Raw genomic sequence first — 21,180 nt, forward strand, 5'->3', positions numbered from 1 at the left:
TGGCATTGCTAAATAATGCAACACCAATAGCTCAAACTTTAATAATGAGAGACCTTTTGCATTGCAAATGCTTGTCTTGATTTATCATGTCCGACGTCTACCATTTCATCCTTTGAAGGATTTTGTGTAATTAAATAACTACACTAGTCTCAGAGATGGGGCGGTTTTGTTTGAGTGAAGATCAGCGATTTGCATGTTGTGAGCACAAAAAAAACAAGTAAAAAAAAAAAGAGAGTTTCACGCTCCCTGCTATCATCATATGTGATGCTATACTTACAGCACTTATTTCTGACATCAAATCACCCTGCAATCCTTACACTATCAGGCATAGCGTGCCATTGGTTAGGAATTCAAAAAGGCAGAGAGTACTACTATAAAACAGCCTGAAGCGCTGGACAATAAGACACTATAACACAAATATAACTTAAGTCGACTTTAAGAAGCTGCTCATATGTTCACAACAACAAAGAATCAGCAATGTACTAATCTACCCATGTCCATACAAAGTGCACCCAGTTAGTGCAGCAGTTATAAATACAGACCCAAGACACTCTGTAGCGCTAGATGGTAGTAGAAGTAATGCATCAAACACTAAAAGTACGGACCCATCAAACACTGCAAACACAAAAAAAGCAAGCAACAAAAATAAACAGATGGGCGTGCAATTGTAAAAGATCAATTCGTTTTAGGCTTGTTGCTGACATCAAATGTAATGTTAGTTGTTGGGAATTCGTAAGGACAAAGGTTACAACTATAAAACAGCCTAAAGGGCTGAGTCTAAGTCAACCATAACACGAGCATAGCTTAAGAAGAGAATGTTTTGTTTTGTAACATGCAAGTAAACATTTAAACATCACCAAGTTTCACGCTCGCTGCTGACATCAAGTGTGATCATATATTTACTACACTTAAACCAGACATCAAATCACCCTAATATCCTTAAGCAGTCGGTACATGGTGTGGCATTTGTTGGGAATTCATAAAGACAGAGAATACAACTATAAAACAGCCTGCAGCGCTGATCCCATGTACACTATAACACGAACATTATTTCAAATTAAAAAATGTTTTTTTACAGGATGACGTGCAATTGTAAAAAAGCAGCAAGTTTCACACTCGCAGATTACATTAGGTGCCATAGTATAATTTCAGCACACAATTGTAAGCTTAACTCATACTGCTATCCTTACACACTTAGGGGCAGATTTACAAGCCTCTTGCGCCACTTTTGCGTCACTTTTCCAATGTTAAAAGTAACGCAAAAGTGGCGCAAGGGGGTTGTAAATCTGCCCCTTAGAATATAACATGCCATTGATTGGGAATTAATAAGGCCAGAGGTTACAACTAAAAAACAGACTGAAGCACTAAGCCCATATACACTAAAACACAAGCATACTTTCAAATCAAATGTTTTGTTTTATGCACGTGGACATGCAAGTTTAAAAAAAATCAGCATGTTTCACGCTCGCTGCTGTGATAGTATAGTTACAGCACGTAATTGTAACATCAACTCATCCTGCCATCCTTACATACTTAGAACATCGCATGAGATTCAAGAGGGATTGATAAACCTAGAGGTTGCAAGTATAAAACACTGAGCCCATGTGGTTACAACTATAAAACAGCATCAAAGGCAGCACTTATGTTCTCTATAACACGAGCATAGTTTAAAAAAAGAAAGTTTTGTTTTGTGCAAATGCATTGGCATTTTACACATCAACACGTTTCACGCTCTCTGCTGATATCAAGTGTGATCTTATTTTCACAGGACTTAATTCATACATCAAATCACCCTGATATATTTACGAAGTTAGTACATGGCGTGCCATTTGTTATAAATTCATAAAGGCACAAGGAACAACTATTAAACAGCCTGAAGCGCTGAGCCCATGTACACTATACCACGAGTGTTTTCTACCTGAGTCCATACAACGTGCACGCAGACACTTTGCATTGTCGTTCAATTGGGAATAATATATAAAAATATGAGGTCTTTTGCTAAATTACATAGGAATATTTCAAACAGGATGGCTCAGAATGTAAACGAAATGACCACCAACAAACTTAACACGTGTGCAGTCATTAATAGAAGGCTTCCAAGAAGTAGTGTATAACCTACAGGACATGCACTTCAGTGCCTCGTAATGTGTAGTAGACGCTAGGCAATTAGTTTAGCCTGCCTTCACTTCCCAAAAAAAGGGGGCATTCATACCCCCACATGAATCATCCCGGGTGTTTGCGAATTCTAAATTGCGAAAAATAGCGATTCGCAATTTAGAATTCGCAAAACGGGATGCATGAATATTTTCGGTAAATTTATGCGATTCGGTAAAAATCGCAATTTTTACCGATTCGCATAAATTACCGAAAAACAATTTGCGAATTCGCTATTCCCATTGGTTCCTATGGGCCAAAAGGCCCATAGGAAGCAATGGGAAGGCATTAGTAAATTGCGATTTTCACTTTGAAAATCGCAATTTGTTAATGCATTTCATGGGTGCAGGGGGGGTCCAAAGGACCCCCCCATGCACCCCTGAAATGTATTTTTCGCATCATGTTTCACACACACATGTCCTAAGGACATGTGTGTCCGTAACATGAATGTTGAAAAAAATGCATTTTCAGCATTTTAAACACTTTTTGCAAATTTACCGAGTGGTTCAACCACTCGGTAAATTTGACCCCCTAATTGCGATTTCGCAATTTTAAAAGAAATCATGCATTGCTTTTAAGTAATCGCAAATTTGCGATTTCTTAAAAGCAATCGCATTTTTTAAATCGCAAAAATGTTGCGATTTCTAAAAATGCTTGATGCATTCCAAAAAGCATTTTTGGAATCGCAAACGGCCGATTTTAAGGAATCGCACCGTTTGCGACTCAAAAAATGCTTGATGCATTTGGGGGATAATTCTTTATCACCAGTCTACAGTCTAGGTTTTAATGATGCCCACTGAATTATTTAACTTTCAAGCATGAAAGAGTAACTCCTGTCCCTGAACATAAAATCATCTCTAATCTTCCAACTCAATGGGGTATCGATGCTTTTGTCCCAGCAATTTTAATCAAAGCAAAAACAGAGACCGAAAACAGAGACTAAAAACAGCGCGTCACATTTTAAAGCTAAACGTAGTTAAACTTTTAACTGCCTGTGTTTGTATTCTGGAGTTTTGAGCATTATCTGTATTCATGCACCTTGCTTAATTTGGAAACACGGGCCGCTCGTAAGACCATAGACATTACAATTTCCTGACAACTTGAAACTCCATCCTGTGGGTCTGAATAGACTACGCCTCTGCACAAACGAGTTTCAGTACGGTAGGCTGTCACACAATAGCATTGGTAACCTCAATAGAAATACGTGCAGGTTAGCACACGATGTGGAAGCTGGAGCCGGTGACTATGTGGGAGGGGTAGAAGGGAGGGGGGAGCGAGAGCAGAGAGAGTGGGTAGAGGAGCAGGGAAAGAGACACCATAATGAAAGCATAAGTAGGTCGGCAGCCTCCGGTTTGACGGTGTTTGTTTAGCCAAAGCGCTGAAATATTTTCGGGTGGATTCTGCGGTATTTAAAAAATTCAAAAAAGAAAATGAAACAAAAAATTTGCGGAGCGAGCTGCAAGGCTCCTTATGTGTAGTGGACCAGTCACCATTTTAACCCAGCATCATTAGTCAATGTTAGCAAAGCCTGTGTCACGCTCTTGCATTCAGCTGACAACAATACACACGGGAGGCGTACACAGCCGAGAGTGTTAGGTTAAAGAGGCGAGGCTGGCAGGGTCCGGGGACTCCTCCAGTCTTCGGGTCACTAGGCTTCTGTGAAGCTGCACGGAGAAGGAGCGGGGCAGCCCTTTCAGTTTCAAGCGCACCTCTCGGCTCAACGCTGACGTCCTACTGGGCGGCCCCTCTCTCCAGCGGTGAAGTGGCTGGAAGGAATCCTGGTTGCTGGGTATTGCCTGGCTTATCAAACAAGTCAAAGAAGGAGCGAGGGAAGGATGGTGGGGGGGAGGTGCAACACCGTGAAAAGTGGCACGTGCATATTAAATGTATGCGCGAACCAGGCGCCATATCAGAAAAACAATAAAGTAGTCCCTACAGTAAAAGATACCGCCCTGCAGTGTATGTTAACTGAAGTTGGTCCATGTTGCTTCCTCCTAAAACGGAAGAGACATTTCAGACCACCAGCCAACAACAAGCAAGATAACAACAGTAATGGAAGATTTCACCAATGGCAAGCAACAAAGCAAAGAGAAACGCAGTGGGTGGAGTTTTACTATTAAAACAAATTACTTAATGCCTCACAGAGGCAGCGCATGCGCTGCTCTAAATGAGACCTAAAAAGGAAACTAACAATGGTGGTTGTTAACGGTTCGACACACACTGCTCTCCATACGCAATGAGACGATTGCATTTAGTACCAGTCATCCGGAGTTTCCCAAATTGGGGACGGATATCCGGAGGAGATGGCGATGTTGATGGGGTTTCTCCAGATGTACTTCGAACAGCCGGTGGTTGAGCAGGATTTTCTTTCAATCTTCTCATTTCCTCCCTTGCAAAGTTCACTGGGTGTTGAGTTTCAAGATGTTTGCGCTTACTCGCTGTTCCACACGAGTATTTCTTCACAGGGTCTCCCCTAGACAGCACCGTCTTACAAATTTTACAACTTTTGAGGCATTACCTTTCTTCTGCCCTGGAGGAAATGTGAAAAATTTCAACACAATAGATGAGCATCTCTCTCAAGGGGAAGGTTCTGGAACAAATTCCTCTGTTGTAGAATGCTCTGATTCCGAGGAAGATGGTTGGTTTGTAGTCATTGTGAAATCTGGTCTCCAATCAGGAAGAAAGAGCAGTTCTCCTTAGCAGGTCTTTCCCTAAGAAAAGGTCTAAGAAGAGTGATTGAAATGGGTGGGGTCCTTCAATAGTTTCAATAGGAAGTCTAATGAACCAATCAAATCTCTTTTTTTGAGGACACATGGGGTACGCGTAGGATGCGCGCACTCAGCACGCACCCAGCTCGCATTCAGCGCGACTTCGCGAAATTGCATTTAAAAGTGATGTACTTTTTTAGAAAGTTAAAGAATATTATTTTTATAATTACCTCAGATAATGTCTTGTCTTAATATTTATATTAAATATATATATATATTTTTGAACATAAAAAAAACGCAGGAGTCGCGCACCCACGACGTCCGGTATGCATATGACGTCACACGCTACAGTGCGTCCGTCACGTCGCGTAATACGTACATCTCGTGTATGCGCCAGGAGTCGCATAACGACCGCGTTGGAAAAGTCATTCTCGTCGCACACCCTACGCGGATCCTATACAGCAATCCTAAAATGGTGGACACGTTTCGCGCAGGGAACGTGCAGGGTGCGCTAAAAAGATTTTTTTTATATAATTTAAGTGTATTACAAACAATATAAAATAATTTAAAAAATGTGTAATAAAATTTAAAAAATAACATACTTTATCAATCAAATTGACTGTATTTACACTACCCTTGATGTGCACAGGGTGGTACCTGAACGGTGGCCTTCTATCATTATCTCGGATTCCTCCCCTCTACTACAAGCTCTACCCGCCCTCTCCTGTAATAACATGGTAACTATCTCCAACAAGGTGAAATCTGGCTCTCCTGCCGACCCTGTCAAACCTGACATTTTTATGAAGTTACAAGACTGCCTCCTGAAAGAGGGGAGGGTTTTGATTAATAGATCACTCCAGTCAGCGATGCTTCCTAAATCCTGGACACAAGCTAAGGTTGTTACGATTATAAAAAAGCCCACACTGGATGCATCAGTCCCTGAGAATTTTCAACCCATCTCATTGCTCTCTTACCTGGCGAAGTCATGAAATCCCATGTTAACACCATCCTTACCAAGTACTTGGAGGATAATGAGATCTTGGACAAGTCGCAAAATGGGTTCCGGCCTAAGCATAGCACAGAATCCGCTTTGTTGGCAGTCACAGAGCAGCTGAGGGTGGCACTGGATGAGGGCAGCACCACAGTGTTGGTGCTGCTTGACCTGAGTGCAGCCTTCGACACGGTCTCCCATGAGATCTTGCTCCATTGACTGAGGGAGATCGGGGTCAGTGAAACGGCTTGGGACTGGTTTGCATCATTCTGTCAGAGCGTTCTTTCCAGATCCATGCCCCCCTTACCAGTCCAATATCCATCTCATTAACTGCGGTGTCCCTCAAGGCTCTGCGCTGAGCCCTAGACTTTTTAACGTGTACGTCCGCCCTTTGGCCCGCCTGGCCAAGGCTCGGGAGATGAATATACTTTCCTACGCGGACGGCACGCAGTTGATATTCACCTTTTCCAAAAACCCCAGTCAAGAAAAACTGAGGTTTCAGGAGGATATTGTGGTAATCTCAGAATGGCTGGCAGCAAACTAGCTCTAACTTAACTCCTCTAAAACTGAGGTGCTTCTGTTCAATAGAGACTCGCATAAATAGGATGACCAATGGTGGCCCGTTGCGCTGGGTCCCCCCCCCAGCTAATAAACGTAGGGTTCCTGATGGATAACTCCCTCTCCTTTGATTTGCATGCAAAAAAAGTGGCAAGCACTTGCGTTGGCCACTTACGTGGGCTGAAACCCATTTTAGGATTTTTTGCTGCACCCATTCGTCAGGTGATCATTCAATCAGTAGTCCTGTCTCGTCTGGAGTACTGTAACAGACTCCTACTGGGCACAAATAAAAGGGTCATGAAAAGACTGCAACGGGCCCAGAATGCTGCCGCCTGCACTCTGTTTGCCCGCCCTAAACATTGTCACACCTCCCACCTCTTGCATAGTTTACATTGGCTCCCGGTTGAACGGAGAATTCATTTTAAAATCCTTTGTATCCTTCACAAGATCTGCAGGGTCTATGCTCTTTATATGTACCAACCCGAGCTCTGCACTCTGCTGATTTGCACTGACCTGCACTTCCAGGGTGCGCAGGAGCAGAGTGGGCGGACACTCTTTCAGGTCTGTAGCTCCTGCCCTTTGGAATTCCATTCCAATCTTGGCCCGCTGCACCCAGGATCACTTGGCTTTCTGAAAACAGATTAAAACCTGGCTATTCTCTTCTATCTAGCCGGGACACTTTTGCCCGTGGCACCTGCACCAGTCCTTTCTGGGATGTCCTTACCGTAGCTTTCTCCTTCACCTCTGTTGCCCGTTCCTCTAGCGCTGCGACGCCCCGTTGCTGGGGTAGCCATGCGCTCTATAAATCACTTTAACATAACATAACATATCTAAAAATAAAAATATTTTAAAAATGTAGTTAAAAATATTTTTAAAAACAACAATAAATATATTTTAAAATTATGATTTAAAAAACCTTTGAAATTCACAAAAAAAACATAGGTTTTAGATATATTATAGTTAGGAATTAGCATTAAAAAATCTTTGAAATTCACTAAAACAAACATAGGTTTCAGACATATTATAGTTAGGAATTAGCATTTTGAAAACCTTAGAAATTCACTGAAAAAAACATAGGTTTTAGGGGTGTTATAGTTAGCTAGACTTTTCACTCGTACAAAACTATTGAAATTCCCCTGTAATAGTTAGTTGTATTAACTCTAACTCCCGTGACCGCAATCCACTGCTGATGATGTAACATATTACATCATTCATGACATGGTCAGTGACATCACTGATGACATCATCCAGTGAATGTGGTTTGATTCGTTATTTAAATATGTATTATATATTTAGCAATCTGCATTGAAGAATGAGTGGATATATAACTATCTGGATGGAGGATTTAGTAGCAGTGTGATTGACTGTCTACTTGACTAATTTATTGTGTCTCACTAAATGTATTGGATAGTGACTAAACTGTGTGAATATCTGTATCACTTTGTCAGTTGTTGTGTAAACTGCTGCATCAGTTCGTTACTAGCTATGTGAAAGTCTATATTAGTTATTGATTTGTTAACTGAGTATTTGTATGGGAGAGTAAATGTGTGTGTTGTTCGGGGGGGGGGTTGTCTGCCCAAAGATGTGTGAATAGTTGATTCAGTAGGTATATGAGGTTAAGACTGCATGTTATAACAGTTGTTTGGGTGAATGAATATCTTTATAGGTGTGGTGGTGAGCAAATATATCTCTCAATGGTACATGTCCAATAAACTAGAAAAATAAAAGGCAGTATGTGACAGTTGTATATAAATAAGTATACATAAGACTCAGTGATTGTATGTGTGACTGTATAGATAACTGTATACTTGTAATAGTGATTTTATAACACGCTAAGTATGATCTCCTATCTATATGAATAAATGAAGTGGTGTTTGTATAAGTGTGTAGCTGACTAAATGTAAGTATGATCCATTGTTTGCATAAGTGAGTAGGATGACTTCATAAGTGCATAGGATGTGTGCTGGTGTGTAATGTCGATATAGGTGTATAAGTATATTTTCAAGTGTTCTATTGATCATTGACAGCATGTATGAGTGAATCTATAGGTAAGTGAGTATGTTTGTGTGTAGATCTAGGAATCACTGAGTGGGTTTTTAGAAACTTGTATTTGTGTGTCAATGGATTCGAATAAGGTACTCTGTATTTTACTGTGAGTGATGAAAGGTTATACAAGTGTATGATGAGGTGTATCTGATTGTCACATGGATGATGTCATCAGTGATATCATCAGTGATGTCAATTGAAATGTCATCAGTGATGTCACTGACCATGTCATGAATGATGTAATATATGACATCATCAGCAGTGGATGGCGGGTGCACGAGTTATAGTTAGTAGAACTAACGATAAAGGAGGAATTTCAATGGTTTTGTATGAGTGAAATGTCCAGCTAGCGATAACAGCCCTGAAACCTATGGTTTTTTCAGTAAATTTCTAAGGTTTTTTAAATGCTAAATCCTAACTATAACATGTCTGAAACCTATGGTTTTTTCAGTGCATTTCAAAGGTTTTTTTGAATGCTAATTCCTATCTATAACATGTCTGAAATCTATGGTTTTTTCAGTGAATTTCAAAGGTTTTTTAAATGATAATTTTTAAACGTAATAATAGTTATATGTATTTTTATACTGATTTTCTACAGTTTTTTAATTGTTTATTTTTACATATTTTATTTTTAAATTATATTATATATTTTCAATATAAATGGAAATAAAAATGGTTTTAAAATATGGAAACTGAAATTTAGTTTTTTTTTTCAGTGTCACTCGATGAGTACTTGGGTACTGACTGAATGATTAGAGTACTGCAAGGAGAATGCCTGGGTCAATTTTTAAGTGGTTGGGTTTTGGCGCAGTGAATGGATTAGTACATGGTGCTGAATCGGTCACTAGAGGAGTGCAAGGGTTGTGACAGGGTATTTGCTGGAAGTGTATTATACTGACTGGGGAATTGTAGGTGTGAAAGACAAGTGTGTAGGTGGTTAGAGGCCTGCATGCATAGTGGCTAGTGGTTTGAAGCAGTCCATGTGCTAAGGCCTGGCTCGCTGCATGAGTACTTGGGTACTGACTGAATGATTAGAGTACTGCAAAGACAGTGCCTGGGTGAATTTAAAAGTGTTTGGGTATTGGTGCAGTGAATGGATTAGTACATGGTGCTGAATGGGTCACTGGAGGAGTGCAAGGGGAGTGACAGTGTGTTTGCTGGAGTGTATGTATACTGACTAGGGAATTGAAGGTCTGAAAGACAAGTGTGTAGGTGGTTAGAGGACTGCATGCATAGTGGATAGACGTTTGAAGCAGTCCATGTGCTAAAGCCTTGCTCAGTGCATGAGAACTTGGGTACTGACTGATTAATTAGAGTACTCAAGGAGAGTGCCTGGGTGAATTTATAAGTGGTTAGCTTTTGGGGCAGTGAATGGATTAGTACATGGTGCTGAATGGGTCACTGGAGGAGTGCAAAGGGAGTGACACAGTGTTTGCTGGAGTGCATGTATACTGACTGGGGAATTGCAGGTGTGAAATACAAGTGTGTAGTTTGTTAGAGGACTGCATACATAGTGGATAGGGGGTTGAAGCAGTCCATGTGCTAAAACATAGCTCTCTGCATGAGTACTTGGGTACTGACTGAATGATTAGAGTACTGCAAGGAAAGTGCCTGGGTGAATTTCTAAGTGTTTGGGTTTTGGAGCAGTGAATAGATTATTACATGGTGCTGAATGGGTCACTAGAGTAGTGCAAGAGGAGTGACAGGGTGTTTGCTGGAAGTGTATGGATACTGACTGGGGAATTAAAGGTGTGAAAGACAAGTGTGTAGGTGGTTAGAGGACTGCATGCAGAGTGGATAGGGGTTTGAAGTAACATGAGCTAAGGCAAGGCTCGCTGAATTAATACTTGGATACTGACGGAATGATTAGAGTACTGCAAGGAGAGTGTCTGGGTGAATGTATATGTTTTTGGGTTTTAGCGCAGTGAATGGATTGGTACATGGTACTGAATTAGTCACTAGAGGAGTGCAACAGGAGTGACAGGGTCTTTTCTGGATTGTATGTATACTGACAAGGGAATTGAAGGTGTGAAAGACAAGTGTGTAGGTGGTTAGAAGACTGCATGCATAGTGGATAGGGGTTCGAAGCAGTCCGAGTGCTAAGGCCTGGCTCGCTGCATGAGTACTTGGGTACTGACTGAATAATTAGAGTACTGCAAGGCGAATGCCTGGGTAAGTATATAAGTGGTTGGATTTCGGCACAGTGAATGGATTAGTACATGGTACTGAATGGGTCACTAGAGGAGTGCAAGGGGAGTGACAGGGTGTTTGCTCGAGTGTATGCATACTGACTGGGGAATTTAAGGTATGAAAGACAAGAGTGTAGGTGGTTAGAGGACTGCGTGCATAGTGGATAGGGGTTTAAAGCAGTCCATGTGCTAAGGCCGGTCTCGCTGCATGAGTACTTGGGTACTGACTGAATTATTAGAGTACTGCAGGGAGAGTGCCTGGGTGAATGTATAAGTGGTTGGGTTTTGGTGCAGTGAATGGATTAGTACATGGTGCTGAATGGGTCACTGGTGGAGTGTAAGGGGAGTGACAGGGTGTTTGCTGGGGTGTATGGATACTGACTGGGGAATTGAAGGTGTGAAAGACAAGTGTGTAGGTAGTTAGAGGACTGCATGCATAGTGGATAGGCTTTTGAACAGTCCATGTGCTAAGGCCTGGCTCAGTGCATGAATACTTGGGTACTGACTGAATGATTAGAGTACTGCAAGGAGAGTGTCTGGGTCAATTTATAAGCTTTTGGGTTTTGGCGCAGTGAATGGATTTGCACATGGTATTGAATGAGTCACAAGAGGAGTGCAAGGGGAGTGACAGGGTCCTTGCTGGATTGTATGCATACTGACTGGGGAATTGAAGGTGTGAAAGACAAGGGTGTAGGTTGTTAGAGGACTGCATGCATAGTGGATAGGGGTTTGAAGCAGTCCATGTGCTAAGGTCTGGGTCACTGGATGAGTACTTGGATACTGACTGAATGATTAGAGTACTGCAAGGAGAGTGCCTGTGTGAATTTATAAGTGTTTGGGTTTTGGCGCAATGAAATGATTAGAACATGGTACTGAATGGGTCACTGGAGGAGTGCAAGGGGAGTGACAGGGTGTTTGCTGGAGTGTATGGATACTGACTGGGGAATTGAAGGTGTGAAATACAAGTGTGTAAGTTATTAGAGGACGGCAAGCATAGTAGATATGCTTTTGAACAGCCCATGTACTTAGGCCTGGCTCAGTGCATGAGTACTTGGGTACTGACTGAATGATTAGAGTACTGCAAGGAGAGTGCCTGGGAATGTAAAAGTGGTTGGGTTTTGGCAAAGTGAATGGATTAGTACATGGTGCTGAATGGGTCACTAGAGGAGTGCAAAAGCAGTGACAGAGTGTTTGCTGGAGTGTACTGATACTGACTGAAGAATTGAAGGTGTGAAAGACAAGTGTGTAGGTGGTTAGAGGACAGCATGCATAGTGGACAGGAGTTTGAAGCAGTCCATGTGCTAAGGCCTGTCTCGCTGCATGAGTACTTGGATACTGACTGAATGATGAGAGTACTGCAAGGAGAGTGCCTGGGTGAATGTATAAGTGGTTTTGTTTTGGCGCAGCAAATGGATTAGTACATGGTGTTGAATGGGTCACTAGAGGAGTGCAAGGGGAGTGACAGGGTGTTTGCTGGAAATGTTTGGACACTTACTGGGGAATTGAAGGTGTGAAAGTCAAGTGTGTAGGTTGTTAGAGAACTGCATGCATAGTGGATAGGCATTTGAGGCAATCCATGTGCTAAGGCCTGGCTCAGTGCTTCAGTACTTGGGTACTGACTGAATAATTAGAGTACTGCAAGGAGAATGCCTGGGTCAATTTTTAAGTAGTTGGGTTTTGGCGCAGTGGAGAAGTGTGGCTCACTGGTTAGAGGAGGCATACCCTGAAGCAGAGGTCAGACCCGGGACCAGGGTTCAATTCCCGATGCGGCAGGGTCCTGAGCCCAATTGTCCACGGACTCGATAATTCTCGCTTCGGTGCCCACTCTAATCACGGGTTCACACTCTGCAACTCTGGGCATTAAGCTTGCTTAATCTCCACTACGGCCTCCCCGCGGCGGGATGCCTGGCTTTCACCTTGGGGATGCCCAGTACGGGTTATCTCACAGGGAAAAGCCAGGATGGGTTCCCAAGGCAAGCGCCGAGATGCCCTAGGGTAAGTCGAGCGCTATATAAGAACACACATACATACATACATACATTAGTACATGGTGCGGAATTGGTCACTAGAGGAGTGCAAGGGGAGTGACAGGGTGTTTGCTGGAAGTGTATTATACTGACTGGGGAATTGAAGGTGTGAAAGACAAGTGTGTAGGTTGTTGGAGGACTGCATGCATAGTGGATAGGGGTTTGAAGCAGTCCATGTGCTAAGGTCTGGGTCACTGGATGAGTACTTGGATACTGACTGAATGATTAGAGTACTGCAAGGAGAGTGTCTGGGTGAATTTATACGTTTTTGGGTTTTGGCGCAGTGAATGGATTAGTACATAGTACTGAATGAGTCACAAGAGGAGTGCAAGGGGAGTGACAGGGTCTTTGCTGGATTGTATGTATACTGACAAGGGAATTGACGGTGTGAAAGACTAGTGTGTAGGTGGTTAGAGGACTGCATGCATAGTCTATAGGCGTTTGAAGCAGTCCATGTGCTAAGCCTGGCTCGCTGCAGTTCAAGTTCAAGTTCAAGTTCAGAAATTTGTATAGTGCACTACTCACCCAGAGGGTCTCAAGGTGCTTGAGGGAGGGGGGGGGGGTGCTTTACTTATCGAAAATCCAAGTTTTTAGTTGCTTTCTGAAGGAGAGATGGTTCTGTGTAAGGCGGATGTGGGTGGGGAGAGAATTCCAGGTTTTGGCCGCTAAGTAGGAGAAGGATCTTCCCCCCATGGTGGATCTATGGATGCGCGGAATTGCGGCGAGGGCTTGATTGGACGATCGTAATTGGCGGGTGGGGCTGTAGAAGGACAGTTGCGTGTTGAGGCATTCGGTGAGGTCTTTCAGGTGACCGGAAATGTGAGCTTGACAGGGGATGTCCAGTATGAGTCTGGCTGAGGCATTTTGGATGCTTTGGAGTTTTATCTGTAGTTTGGGTGTGGTTCCGGCGTAAAGGGTGTTTCTGTAATCCAATCGGCTTGTGACCAGTGCATGGGTGACCGTCTTTCTTGTTTCGGTGGGGATCCAACTGAAGATTTTTTTGAGCATGCGTAGGATGTTGAAGCATGATGATGAGATGGCGTTGACTTGTCTGGTCAACGAGAGGGAGGAGTCCAGGATGAAGCCCAGGTTACGTGCGTGATCCGTAGGTATGGGTGCGGTTCCCAGGGCCGGAGGCCACCATGAGTCGTTCCAGGCAGAGGGGGATGAACCTAAGATGAGGACTTCCGTTTTGTCCGAGTTTAGTTTTAAACGGCTGTTCTTCATCCACTCGGCTACTTCTTTCATTCCTTCGTGTAAGTTGGTTTTGGCGGTGTTTGGGTCTTTGGTGAGGGAGAGGATCAGCTGGGTGTCTTCTGCGTAGGAGATGATGTTGAGGTTGTGTTGGCGCGCGATGGATGCGAGGGGACTCATGTATACGTTGAAGAGGGTGGTACTGAGTGATGATCCTTGTGGTACGCCGCAAATGACTTCGGTGGCCTCTGACCTAAAAGGGGGGAGGCGGACTCTCTGGGTTTTTCCGGCGAGGAACGAGATGATCCAGTCCAATGCTTTTTCTTGTATTCCGACGTTGCTGAGGCGTTGTATGAGGGTGCTATGACAGACTGTGTTGAAGGCTGCGGAGAGGTCAAGTAGGATGAGGGCGGCTGTTTCTCCGTTGTCTAATAGAGTTGGAATGTCGTCTGTTGCTGCGATGAGGGCGGTTTCGGTGCTGTGTTTGGCTCGGAAGCCGGACTGAGAGGGGTCGAGGGATTTGTTGGATTCAAGGAAGGCGGCAAGCTGACTGTTGACCGCTTTCTCAATGACTTTGGCAGGGAATGGGAGGAGCGAGATGGGGTGGTAGTTCTTACGTTCAGTGGGGTCTGCTGTGGGTTTCTTCAGAAGGGCGCTGAGTTCGGCATGTTTCCAGCTTTCCGGGAAGGTAGCGGAGTTGAAGGAGCAGTTGATGACGTCTCGGAGGTGCGGTGCTATGACGGAGTCTGCTTTGTTGAAAATGTGGTGGGAACATGGGTCAGTTGGCGATCCTGAGTGGATGGAGTTCATCAGGTGGATGGTGTCTTCAGTGGTGATTGGGTTCCAGGTGCAAAGGTTGTTAGAGTACGGTTTTGGTTCGGAGGTGGGTGGGGTGGACTGGTCTTCGGACTGGTTTTCAAAGCTGTTATGTATGTCGGCGATTTTATTGTGGAAGAATGAGGATAGAGAGTCGCAGAGGTCTTGGGAGGGAGTGATGTCGTTGGTGCCGGTGGTGGGGTTGGTAAATTCTTTGACGATGTTGAATAGTTCCTTGCTGTTTTGGGCGTTGTTGTCAAGTCGATCCTTGAATGCTGATTTCTTGGTGGATCGAATCAGTTGGTGGTGTTTGCGGATGGCGTTCTTGAAAGTGGCCAGGTTGTCAGTGGTTGGGTTTTTTCTCCAGGCTTTCTCGAGGGTGCGACAGAACTTCTTGGATTTCTTAAGGTCATCATTAAACCAGGGGGCTTTTTTGCTACCTTGCTTGATTTGATGGTTTTTCAAGGGTGCTAGTTTGTCGGTGCTGTGGGTGATCCATTGTGTGAGGTTGGTGGCTGCTTGGTTTGGGTCCGATGATTTGGCAGGAGGGTTTTAGTGAAGTGATGTGTGCTTGGGTGAATTTATAAGTGGTTGGGTTTTTGCGCAGTGAATGGATTCGTATATGGTACTAAATGGGTCACTAGAGGAGTGCAAGGGGAATGACAGGGTGTTTGCTGGAGTGTATGGATACTGACTGGGGAATTGAAGGTGTGAAAGACAAGCGTGTAGGTGGTTAGAGGACTGCATGCATAGTGGATAGGGGTTTGAAGCAGTCCATGTGCTAAGGCGTGGCTCACTGCATGAGTTTGGATACTGACTGAATGATTAGAGTACTGCAAGGAGAGTGCCTGGGTGAATGTATACATTGTTGGGTTTTGGCGCAGTGAATGGATTAGTACATGGTGCTTAATGGGTCACTGGAGGATTGCAAAAGAAGTGAGAGGGTGTTTGCTGGAGTGTACGGATACTGACTGAAGAATTGAAGGTGTGAAAGACAAGTGTGTAGATGGTTAGAGAACAGCTTGCAGAGTGGACAGGAGTTTGAAGCAGCCCATGTGCTAAGGCCTTGCTTGCTGCAGAAGTACTTGGATAATGTTTGAATGATTAGAGTACTGCAAGGAGAGTGCCTTTGTGAATGTATACGTGGTTGTGTTTTGGCGCAGTGAATGGATTAGTACATGGTGCTGAATGGGTCACTGGAGGAGTGCAAAGGGAGTGAAAGGGTGTTTGCTTGAGTGTATGGATACTGACTGGGGAATTGAAGGTGTGAAAGACAAGCGTGTAGGTGGTTAGAGGACTGCATGCATAGTGGATAGGGGTTTGAAGCAGTCCATGTGCTAAGGCGTGGCTCACTGCATGAGTAATGCAAGGAGAGTGCCTGGGTGAATGTATACATTGTTGGGTTTTGGCGCAGTGAATGGATTAGTACATGGTGCCTAATGGGTCACTGGAGGATTGCAAAAGAAGTGACAGGGTGTTTGCTGGAGTGTACGGATACTGACTGAAGAATTGAAGGTGTGAAAGACAAGTGTGTGCATGGTTAGAGAACAGCTTGCATTGTGGACAGGAGTTTGAAGCAGCCCATGTGCTAAGGCCTTGCTTGCTGCAGAAGTACTTGGATACTGACTGAATGATTAGAGTTCTGCAAGGAGAGTGTCTTGGTGAATGTATAAGTGGTTGTGTTTTGGCGCAGTGAATGGATTAGTACATGGTGCTGAATGGGTCACTAGAGGAGTGCAAGGGGAGTGACAGGGTGTTTGCTGGAAATTTATGGATACTGACTGGGGAATTGAAGGTGTGAAAGACAAGTGTGTAGGTGGTTAGAGAACTGCATGCATAGTGGATAGGCATATGAGGCAATCCATGTGATAAGGCCTGGCTCAGTGCATGAATACTTGAATACTGACAGAATAATTAGAGTACTGTGAGGAGAATGCCTGGGTCAATTTTTAAGTGGTTGGGGTTTGGCGCAGTGAATGGATTAGTACATGGTGCTGAATTGGTCACTAGAGGAGTGCAAGGGGAGTGACAGGGTTTTTGCTGGAAGTGTATTATACTGACTGGGAATTGAAGGTGTGAAAGACAAGTGTGTAGGTTGTTAGAGGACTGCATGCATAGTGGATAGGGGTTTGAAGCAGTCCATGTGCTAAGGTGTGGGTCACTGGATGAGTACTTGGATACTGGCTGAATGATTAGAGTACTGCAAGGAGAGTGCCTTGGTGAATGTATAAGTGTTTGGGTTTTGGCGCAGTGAATGGATTAGAACATGGTACTGAAAGGGTCATTAGAGGAGTGCAAGGGGAGTGACAGGGTCTTTGCTGGAGTATATGTATACTGACTTGGGAATTGAAGGTGTGAAAGACAAGTGTGCAGGTGGTTAGAGGACTGCATACATACTGGATAGGCATTTGAAGCAGTCCGAGTGCTAAGGCCTGGCTCGCTGCATGAGTACTTGGGTACTGACTGAATAATTAGAGTACTGCAATGTGAATGCCTGGGTGAGTATATAAGTGGTTGGATTTCGGCACAGTGAAGGGATTAGTACATGGTACTGAATGGGTCACTAGAGGAGTGCAAGGGGAGTGACAGGGTGTTTGCTCGAGTGTATGGATACTGACTGGGGAATTTAAGGTATGAAAGACAAGAGTGTAGGTGGTTAGAGGACGGTGTGCATAGTGGAAAGGGTTTTAAAGCAGTCCCTGTGCTAAGGCCGGTCTCGCTGCATGAGTACTTGGGTACTGAGTGAATTATTAGAGTACTGCAAGGAGAGTGCCTGGGTGAATGTATAAGTGGTTGGGTTTTGGTGCAGTGAATGGATTAGTACATGGTGCTGAATGGGTCACTGGTGGAGTGCAAGGGGAGTGACAGGGTGTTTGCTGGAGTGTATGGATACTGACAAGGGAATTGACGGTGTGAAAGACAAGTGTGTAGGTGGTTAGAGGACTGCATGCATAGTCGATAGGCGTTTGAAACAGTCCATGTGCTAAGCCCTGGCTCGCTGCAAGAGTACTTGGATACTGACTGAATGATGAGAGTACTGCAAAGAGAGTGCCTGTGTGAATGTATAAGTGGTTTTGTTTTGGCGCAGCGAATGGATTAGTAGATGGTGCTGAATGGGTCATTAAAGGAGTGCAAGTGTAGTGACACAGTGTTTGCTGGAGTGCATGTATACTGACTGGGGAATGGCAGGTGTGAAAGACAAGTGTGTAGTTAGTTATAGGGCTGCATACATGGTGGATAGGGGATTGAAGCAGTCCATGTGCTAAAACCTGGCTCTCTGCATGAGTACTTGGGTACAGACTGAATGATTAGAGTACTGCAAGGAGAGTGCCTGGGTGAATGTATAAGTGGTTGGGTTTTGGCTAAGTGAATGGATTGGTACATGGTGCTGAATGGGTCACTGGAGAAGTGCAAAAGGAGTGACAGGGTGTTTGCTGTAGTGTATGGATACTGACTGAAGAATTGAAGGTGTGAAAGACAAGTGTGTAGGTGGTTAGAGGACAGCATGCTTAGTGGAAAGGAGTTTGAAGCAGTCCATGTGCTAAGGCCTGACTTGCTGCATGAGTACTTGGATACTGACTGAATGATGAGAGTACTGCAAAGAGAGTGCCTGTGTGAATGTATAAGTGGTTTTGTTTTGGCGCAGCGAATGGATTAGTAGATGGTGCTGAATGGGTCACTAGAGGAGTGCAAGGAGAGTGACAGGGTGTTTGCTGGAAGTGTATGGATACTGACTGGGGAATTGAAGGTGTGAAAGACAAGTGTGTAGGTGGTTAGAGGACAGCATGCATAGTGGATAGGCTTTTGAACAGTCCATGTGCTAGGGCCTGGCTCAGTGCATGAGTACTTGGGTACTTACTGAATGATTAGAGTACTGCAAGGGAAGTGTCTGGGTGAATTTATACGTTTTTGGGGTTTGGCGCAGTGAATGGATTAGTACATGGTACTGAATGAGTCACAAGAGGAGTGCAAGTGGAGTGACAGGTTCTTTGCTGGATTGTATGTATACTGACAAGGGAATTGACGGTGTGAAAGACAAGTGTGTAGGTGGTTAGAGGACTGCATGCATAGTCTATAGGCGTTTGAAGCAGTCCTTGTGCTAAGGCCTGGCTCGCTGCAAGAGTACTTGGGTACTGACTGAATGATTAGAGTACTGCAAGGAGAGTGCATGGGTGAATTTATAAGTGGTTGGGTTTTTGCGCAGTGAATGGATTAGTATATGGTACTGAATGGGTCACTAGAGGAGTGCAAGGGGAATGACAGGGTGTTTGCTGGAGTGTATGGATACTGACTGGGGAATTGAAGGTTTGAAAGACACGCGTGTAGGTGGTTAGAGGACTGCATGCATAGTGGATAGGGGTTTGAAGCAGTTCATGTGCCAAGGCGTGGCTCGCTTCATGAGTACTTGGATACTGACTGTATGATTAGAGTACTGCAAGGAGAGTGCCTGGGTGAATGTATACGTGGTTGGGTTTTGGCGCAGTGAATGGATTAGTACATGGTGCTTAATGGGTCACTGGAGGATTGCAAAAGGAGTGACGGGGTGTTTGCTGGAGTGTACGGATACTGAATGAAGAATTGAAGGTGTGAAAGACAAGTGTGTAGATGGTTAGTGAACAGCTTGCATAGTGGACAGGAGTTTGAAGCAGTCCATGTGCTAAGGCCTGGCTTGCTGCAGAAGTATTGGATGCTGACTGTATGATTAGAGTACTGCAAGGAGAGTGCCTTTGTGAATGTTTGGCGTAGTGAATGGATTAGTACATGGTGCTGAATGGGTCACTGGAGGAGTGCAAAAGGAGTGACCGGGTGTTTGCTGGAGTGTACGTATACTGACGGAAGAATTGAAGATGTGAAAGACAAGTGTGTAGGTGGTTAGAGAACTGCATCTATAGTGGATAGGGGTTTGAAGCAGTCCATGTGCTAATTCGTGGCTTGCTGCATGAGTACTTGGATACTGACTGAATGATTAGAGTACTGCAAGGAGAGTGCCTTGGTGAATGTCTAAGTGGTTGGGTTTTGGCGTAGTGAATGGATTAGTACATGGTGCTGAATGGGTCACTCTAGGAGTGCAAAAGGAGTGACCGGATGTTTGCTGGAGTGTACGGATACTGAATGAAGAATTGAAGATGTGAAAGACAAGTGTGTAGGTGGTTAGAGCACAGCATGCATAGTGGACAGGAGTTTGAAGCAGTCCATGTGTTAATGCCTGGCTCAGTGCATGAGTACTTGGGTACTGACTGAATGATTAGAGTACTGCAGGGGAAGTGTCTGGGTGAATTTATACGTTTTTGGGGTTTGGCGCAGTGAATGGATTAGTACATGGTACTGAATGAGTCACAAGAGAAGTGCAAGGGGAGTGACAGGTTCTTTGCTGGATTGTATGTATACTGACAAGGGAATTGATGGTGTGAAAGACAAGTGTGTAGGTGGTTAGAGGACTGCATGCATAGTCTATAGGCGTTTGAAGCAGTCCTTGTGCTAAGGCCTGGCTCGCTGCAAGAGTACTTGGGTACTGACTGAATGATTAGAGTACTGGAAGGAGAGTGCTTGGGTGAATTTATAAGTGGTTGGGTTTTTGCGCAGTGAATGGATTAGTATATGGTACTGAATGGGTCACTAGAGGAGTGCAAGGGGAATGACAGGGTGTTTGCTGGAGTGTATGGATACTGACTGGGGAATTGAAGGTGTGAAAGACAATCGTGTAGGTGGTTAGAGGACTGCATACATAGTGGATAGGGGTTTGAAGCAGTTCATGTGCCAAGGCATGGCTCGCTTCATGAGTACTTGGATACTGACTGTATGATTAGAGTACTGCAAGGAGAGTGCCTGGGTGAATGTATACGTGGTTGGGTTTTGGCGCAGTGAATGGATTAGTACATGGTGCTTAATGGGTCACTGGAGGATTGCAAAAGGAGTGACAGGGTGTTTGCTGGAGTTTACGGATACTGAATGAAGAATTGAAGGTGTGAAAGACAAGTGTGTAGATGGTTAGTGAACAGCTTGCATAGTGGACAGGAGTTTCAAGCAGTCCATGTGCTAAGGCCTGGCTTGCTGCAGAAGTACTTGGATGCTGACTGTATGATTAGAGTACTGCAAGGAGAGTGCCTTGTTGAATGTTTGGCGTAGTGAATGGATTAGTACATGGTGCTGAATGGGTCACTGGAGGAGTGCAAAAGGAGTGACCGGGTGTTTGCTGGAGTGTACGTATACTGACGGAAGAATTGAAGATGTGAAAGACAAGTGTGTAGGTGGTTAGAGAACTGCATCTATAGTGGATAGGGGTTTGAAGCAGTCCATGTGCTAATTCGTGGCTTGCTGCATGAGTACTTGGATACTGACTGAATGATTAGAGTACTGCAAGGAGAGTGCCTGGGTGAATGTCTAAGTGGTTGGGTTTTGGCGTAGTGAATGAATTAGTACATGGTGCTGAATGGGTCACTGGAGGAGTGCAAAGGGAGTGACAGGGTGTTTGCTGAAGTGTATGGATACTGAATGGA

This window comes from Lissotriton vulgaris, chromosome 9 (assembly GCF_964263255.1).
Source record: "Lissotriton vulgaris chromosome 9, aLisVul1.2, whole genome shotgun sequence".
Lineage (NCBI taxonomy): Eukaryota > Metazoa > Chordata > Amphibia > Caudata > Salamandridae > Lissotriton > Lissotriton vulgaris.